General features: G+C 48.7%; 1 long non-coding RNA gene across 1 annotated transcript; it reads right to left on the bottom strand.

The window, feature by feature from the left end:
• Positions 1–1,040: 1,040 nt before the first annotated feature.
• LOC120944833 lies at positions 1,041–1,580 on the bottom strand. The gene is made up of 2 exons (XR_005750490.1): positions 1,385–1,580; positions 1,041–1,260 (listed from the first exon to the last, which is right to left on the bottom strand). It is a non-coding gene; the product is annotated as an uncharacterized LOC120944833 (long non-coding RNA).
• Between the last annotated feature and the right edge of the window lie 6,018 nt (positions 1,581–7,598).

Here is a 7,598-nt window from a genome sequence, read left to right as displayed (position 1 = left end):
AAAATGCTCTGAAGCCCACACACGATCGTTTTATAGACATTAAAAAAAAACGTAATTTTTTACAACCCGAAAAATGATTGTGTGTATGCGGCATAATAGAAAAGCAATAGTGTGCAGACTGTGCACGTGCACACTGAGCCTAGTAAACATTACACTGACTTAAGAAACTCCAGGTTAGCTCAATCAACTGCTTGTATTATCAGTAATAGAAAAGCAATAGTCTGCAGTGAGCTTTACGTGCACACTGATCCCAGTACACACTACACTGACTTAATAAACTGCAGGTTAGCTCAATCAACTGCTTGTCTTATCAGTAATAGAAAAGGAATAGTCTGCAGTGAGCTTTACATGCACACTGTGGCAGGGCGGATCCTAGGGTCACAGGCGTCTGGGAGCAGAAATATTTCTGGCGCCCCCACATCTTACATGGTCATCTTACTAACTCCTCCCCTAAGGAGTCTTTACGAAAAAGGTTTACTCCCAACAAACTGACATGAGCATTGCCACCATCCCGAGTATATGGAAAAATGAATACCTCAAAGAAATGGGATTTTAAGGGCAATGAAAATAATATACAAAAAAGTATAAGTAAAAATAGAAAAATATAATATTTAATTTACTTTACAAAAGTTATGCAAAAGGTTTTACAATTGTAACAATCGCTGTAACAAATTAGTTTGCATAATGTGTGGACCATGCAGATCCTGAATAAAAACCATATACAAAAAATGACAGTACATAAATTAAGAAGATGAATGATGTATTGAACCTCGAAAACCCAATAGGGGTCAAGGGAAAATGCAAAAGACTGTGTTATTTCAACGCGTTTCGACTAGTGAGTTTACACTCAATGTCTTCATCAGGAAAAAGAAAACAGTGTTCCTGCAATTAAGAACAAACAGACAAATAATATATGTACTTGGTACAGATGATCAAAGCACGATACAAGGTCATACATTGAATAATCTGAAAAATAGGTTTTACAAAAATGCAAAAAAACACAAAAAAAAAATCATCACCAAAAGAAGAACTTACAGGTGCATGCGTCTGTCATCTAAAAGAAAAGAGATCCATCCCCCTCCTCCAAAAGGACCCGGCTTGGTCTCCCTCCACACATGGGTGGACGTCCGCAGCAAGGAAAGCTCAGAGTGAATAAACAAAAGTTCATTCTAAACACATGCCATAAGAAAAATACATTTCCAAGAAGTTTATCCCAGGAAGATATTTTTATGCAGAATTGCAGAGTGTATGCCAAATGACCTAAAAGATGGAAAAAAGGAAAAGCTAAAAAATAGCCAAAAAATACCTCCCAAATATAAAGGTTCATATGAGGCAAAAAATATAAATAATTGCACTGCAAGAAGCCCCATGGACAGGAACTTACCATGAATTGGAAGATCAGGCAGAAATGGCCAGAAGTAGCTGGATGGTCTGATAGCAGACCCATCCGCTGCAGTGTCCAGGAGTGAATGGCAAGTGAGCTTACCTGGTGTAACCATTATATACCCTTAAGCCCACCCCCAAAAGGCGTGTACTAAGGGCGTGTCCAAGCATGAAGGAACCCGAATGCAGATTCCAATGCAATGGAGGAAAGGAAAAAACAAAAAAACAAAAACAAAAAGTCGTTGCAGGAAGTGTGTCAGTTGTCATAACAACCTAATGCTAAGGCTGTAGCATGGCAAAAGAAAGTTGTGAAGGGACACAAATACCCGGGAGATAAAACCAACCATAGGATCCCTCCAAAGAATAAACAGCAAAAACAGCACGCTCTAAATATAAATATAAGGCCCCGTACACACGACCGAACATGTTTGCTGAAACTGGTCCGCGGACCAGTTTCAGCAGACATGTACGGTCGTCTGTACAGCCGAGCGGACAGGATTCCAGCGTACATTTGCCCGCCAGACCGTTTTCGAGCGGGCAAATGTTTCTAAACTTGCTTAGAAACATGCCCGCTGGAATCCTGCCCGTCGGATATGTTCGGTCGTCTGTACAGACTTACCTTACATGTCCGAGCGGCCGCCATCCCTCGCATGCGTCGAATGACTTTGACGCATGCGTGGAAGCATTGAACTGCCAAGAAAGCAAGGACATACGCGGCGACGAGGCCGCACGCCAAGAATTGGGACAACGTGTCAGTAAACATCTTGCCAGCATGAGGATATGCAATCTTTACCTGCCTTTAGGCAGACATGTTGCTAAATGTCACAGTTACAGAATGCCCCAGATAAACTTTACAGTGTTGGATAGAATACATATCCCCAAACGAGGAGGTGATTGGAATAAAGTATTACTCCAACGTGAAATGAGATGGATCAGACATCTCGATGGACAGTATTCCTGGCCTCAATGAGGCTGAAAGTTTCAGACCCTTCTTGGATGGCTTCTGTTCAGGAAAAACGGACTGACAATGTCCTCCGTTTGTGTCCTGCACTGTGCCACCCTGTGGGGGGCTTTCCTTCCTGTGTTTTTTTGTTTTCTTTATTACATCTTTCACAGTATTTCTCTCCTCCCATGCTGTCTTTCATCTGCCCATTTTTTATTAACTTACTATGCGAGATGTATGTTAAGGGAATCAGATAGGGGGTTTCTTTTATTGTAGATACATACATATACATATATATTTCCTTGTGTCTGTATGCATTATTTATATATAATATATTGTATGCGCATATATGTGCGCGCGTATTTATATGCGCTCACGTGTATGCACAATTGTTAATTTATTTTTATAGTGATCACTAGTGTTGCTCACGAATATTCGTATTGCGAATATTCGGCTCGAATATGGCATATTCGAGTATTCGCAATATATTTCGAATTTCGCGGTGAATATTCGCTATTCCGAATATTCAATTTTTTTCAATTTTATTTTTAGAACAGATCACATCCTAGAGATCTCCATCGACGTCTAAAAGCATTGCTGGTATGATTAGAGACTTTGGGCCGAGTAGCTGAAGCGATCATTTTATTTTGCCGAAAAATCGCAATGCGATTATTCGGCAATCGGAATATCGCGCAATTAATTTCTTCGCCCAGTCTTCCGCATCAGAGCGAGTTTTTCAGTTTCATTTTTAAAACAGATCACATCCTAGTGATCTCCATCGACGTCTAAAAGCATTGCTGGTATGATTAGAGACCTTGGGCCGAGTAGCTGAAGCGATCATTTTATATTGCCGAATATTCGCAATGCGAATATTCTGCAATAGGAATATTGCGCGATTATTTTCTCCGCCCTTTTGCATCAGAGCCAATCAGAATTCTCCTACCAAAGTTGTTAAAGGTTAGCAACCAATAGGAACCTGCCTGCACGACCATTATATAAGGTCACTCCCAGCACCATTTCATTGCAGATTCAGAAGGTGGCTAGAGAGTGTGGACTGTTTCTGTGTTCCTGTGTCTGTGTTCCTGTTTGATCTTGCAGCATCAGCATTGTGCTTCATTGCTACTTTGCTAGTGATTTCAGTGCATATTCTCCTGATTATAAACTACTTTTTTCAAAGCAAAAGACCCAAGAGCTTTTTTAAAAGCTAAGTTTTGTGTTGTGTTGTTCAGGTTAGTTTAGCTTAGTGTTAGATAGATTTCTGTGTAGTAAGTGTACATACTGTTAGTGTACATTTCTTTCAGCTAGCTTAGTTTAGTGTGTGTTTAGTGTCTGTGTTGTCTAAAAAAAAAATTAAAAAAAAAAAATGTATTAGTTAGTGTTTGTTTAGTGCATTTTTTTTTGTAGTTGTAGTCCTTGTCAGTTAGTCTAAAAAAAAAAAAATTAGCTTTAGTTTATAGTCATATAAGTTTGTGTAAGCAGTTAGTGTTTGTTTAGTGCATTTTTTTTTTTGTAGTCCTTGTCTTTGGTGTACTAGTTTTATTATAGTTTAGTAGCCGTCTGTCTACGTCTTTGTCTGTGTGCCTGTCTTTTAAAAAAACAAAAAAAAACCTTCCTCACATTTCCCCCCCCAATAAAGTTTACCCCCCCCCCACATCAGCAATTATGAGCGGCATCCGTGGCCGTGCCAGCAGGGGTAGGGGAGTTACTCCCAGTGCTGGGTCGCTGCCTGCACGGGGTACCTCTCGCGCCCCTACTAGTGCTAGAGGATCGGGTGGAAGGGGAGTCCGCCTCATCCGGGAGTTTTTTTCATCGGACAGCCGCCCGATATTGCCATCTCAGGCTCCAGTAGTGGTGGACTATATGGGGCACAGCAGTGCCACTGACTCGTCAGTCCCGACTCTCAGTAGTACCACCACTACACCGGTGCCTTTAGTACCCCCCCAGCCCCCAAGAGTCCAGCATCTTACTGTTTGACAGCGACAGTGAGAGGGATCTCTTGGGGGAGGCCATGCATCAGGCAGACCTCCAGCTCTGTCCTGATGGTCAGGACCTTTTTGAAGGGATGGATGAGGAGGATGGGTTACCTGCTGTCAGTATCCCAGAGACATCCCTTCAAAGTGGTGCTGCTGTTTTGGTGCAGGCAACAACAGCACCTAGTCAGACCCAGGCGTGGGTGAGGGGACAGCGGAGCCAAGCTAGCGGCTCCATGTCAGCTGGTTCCCTCAGACCACCACATCGCAGCCCTTGGTCTGACATATCTGGGGGCGAAAAGGAGGGTGACCCATCATGGGTGCCATCTGACTCGTCGGCTCACTGCGTCAGTGACGACGGGGAAGGTAGGCACCCTGGGGAAACGGTGCGCCAGGTCACCACCAGGGAGACCAGCGTCAGGGTCTCCACTGGTGATGGCAGCAGGAGGTGTCAGCAGCAGCAGCAGCAGCAGCAGGCAGCTCCACCTGTGCGCACCGAGTCCCAGCAGGTGCAAGTCAGCGTCACCCCATCTGACAGGAGGGCGGCGCTGAAGTCACCTGTCTGGGACTACTTCACCCTGGTAGCAGACAACCCTACCGTGGCCATCTGCCAGATCTGTAAAGTCAGGGTGAAGAGAGGGAAGTGTTTGGCTCGGGTGGGTACCACAGCCCTGAACCAGCACCTAAGAATAAATCACTGGCGGGTGTATGACGAGATGAAGCGTGGTGGTGGTAGCAGCGCCACCACCACAAGTGAGCAGGGTACAGCAGCCCCTGCCACAGCTTCATCTCTTCCCAGCAGGTCATGCCCCCCCGCTCCCTCTAGTAGAGCTACTGGTACCGGCATCCAGACCTCTACTTTCACAGCACCCTCCGCGTCTGTGTCCTGCACTGCCATCCGGCGCCAGGCGTCGATTTCAGATGCCTTTGAACGCACCACTCCCTTCCCCCCTGGAGACCGACATGTGCGTTCCCTCAATGGGCTCCTGGCAAGGGTTATTGCCTAACATGTGCTGCCCTTCAACATAGTTGACAGCAACCCCTTCAGGCAGATGTTGGAGCAGGCCCAACCCCAATGGCGTGTCCCCAGCCGCCATTTCTTTGCCAGGACTGGTGTCCCTGCCCTACACCAGCACATTGTGCAGAATGTAACCCTGTCGCTGGATCACGCTGTCAGCGACAGGGTTCATCTGACAATGGATGGCTGGACCAGCAGGCATGGGCAGGGGCGCTACATCAGTTTCACGGCCCATTGGGTTTCCCTCCAAGGCGCCGGGGAGGGATCGGCGGCAACAGATTTTGTGGTGCCGCCCCGGGGTGTCCAGGGGAGAACTGCTGGTCTCCGTCAAGCCTCTGTCTCCGCAGCTGCTGAGCCTCCCAGCAAGCGCCCCCGTAGCTACTCAAGCGTGGGGTACGTGCGTTGTCAGGCCGTGCTCCAGCTTGTTAGTTTAGGGGACCGGAGACACACTGGCACTGAAGTGCTGACCGCACTTCAGGCTCAGGTCCAGAAGTGGCTGACACCCCGAAGGCTCCAGGCAGGTATGGTTGTCTGTGATAACGGCAGCAATCTACTCTCCGCCCTCAAGGCTGGCAGTCTGACCCACGTGCCCTGTCTGGCACATGTCCTCAACCTTGTGGTGCAGAAGTTCCTGCGCACCTATCCCGGGTTGAGTGACATTGTGCTAAGGGTGCGTAGGATTGCCAGCCACTTCAGGCGCTCCCCAACCGCTACCGCGTCCCTGTCCAAGTGGCAGCGGGTCAACAGGCTGCCCCTTCACAGGCTGATTGTGGACAGTGTGACGCGGTGGAACTCCACCCTCCACATGCTGGAGAGGTTGTGGGAGCAGCGAAGGGCGGTGAGGGAGTACCTGATGGAGCTAGGCACTGACGGGCCTTCACAAACACTCCCGTACATCACCTGTGCGGAGTGGGGGCAGATACACCAGGTCTGCCAAGTGTTGGGCCCTTTCGAGCAGGCGACCAAGATGGTCAGCAGGGAGCATGTCAGCCTCAATGACGTGCTCCCTATAGTGTTCCTGCTGGACAAGACACTAGATCGCCTGCTCGAAGCTGGGGAGAGTGCCTTGGTGGAGCGGGAGGAGGCAGCACTGCTTCACCAAGACCAGGCCCAGGACGAGGAGGAGGAGGATGATGATGATCAGGAGGTTACTGGTGTCGTCCTGGAGTCAGGGCCTGGTCAGGGGGGAGAGCCGGTGTTGGTGGCACCGATAGTCCGGGGGTTGGGCATCTCTGAGCGCGAGCAGCAGCGCCTCCAGCATGAAGAGTCGGACGTCATGGACCCGGGCAGCGATGAGGAGTCACAGCGGGCTGTGCGCTTCCCCATGGCTGCCCACATGCTGAGATGCCTCAGGAGGGACCCCTGGGTTAAGACCATCAAGGAGAGGGATGATTTTTGGGTGGCCACCCTTTTAGATCCCAGGTGCAAGGGGAAACTGGAGCAGTTCATCCCAGCCAGCCGGAGGCAGCGCCGGATGGAGGAACTGCAGGCAGGCATAGTCAGCCGGTTGGAGCAGGCAACTCCCCGGCCTCCAGTTGTCCACCCTCATCTCACCCAGCAGGTGGCTGCACCCAGCAGCAGCCAAGCAGGGGACCTAATGGGTGAGATGAGGATGTTCTTCCAATCTGAGCGACCCAGTACCAGCAGCAGCAGCAGCAGCAGTCACCACCAGCGGCTGGCCCACATGGTGGCAGATTACATGGCGTCCGTCGGTGCTTCTGACAGTATGATTACCGACGACCCCATGGAGTACTGGGTTGCCAGATTGGACACCTGCCGCGAGCTCGCTCAGTATGCGCTGGAGTTATTGTCTTGCCCCCCCTCCAGCGTACTATCTGAGCGGACATTCAGCGCGGCAGGTGGGGTGGTCACGGACAAGAGGACCCGTCTGTCCACAGACTCCGTGGACAGACTCACATTCATCAAGATGAATGAGTGCTGGATCGGCGGTGACTTTCTGGCACCCGCCGTCGGTTCAGGGCGCTGAAGGGTCCCTTGTCATGCATTCCCTGATGTATTTACAGTGATGAAAATAATTATTTGAACACCTGAGAAAATCAATGTTAATATTTGGTACAGTAGGCTTTGTTTGCAATTACAGCGGTCAAACCTTTCTTGTAGTTTTTCACCAGCTTTGCACACACTGGAGGAGGGATTTTGGCCCACTCCTCCACACAGATTTTCTCTACATCAGTCAGGTTTCTAGGCTCTCGCTGAGAAACACGGAGTTTGAGCTCCCTCCAAAGATTCTCTATTGGGTTTAGGTCTGGAGACTGGCTAGGCC

Source organism: Rana temporaria, chromosome 7 (genome assembly GCF_905171775.1).
Source record: "Rana temporaria chromosome 7, aRanTem1.1, whole genome shotgun sequence".
NCBI classification, from domain to species: domain Eukaryota; kingdom Metazoa; phylum Chordata; class Amphibia; order Anura; family Ranidae; genus Rana; species Rana temporaria.
The sequence above is the reverse complement of the archived record's forward strand: the minus strand, read 5'-3'. Positions and strand labels throughout refer to the sequence as shown.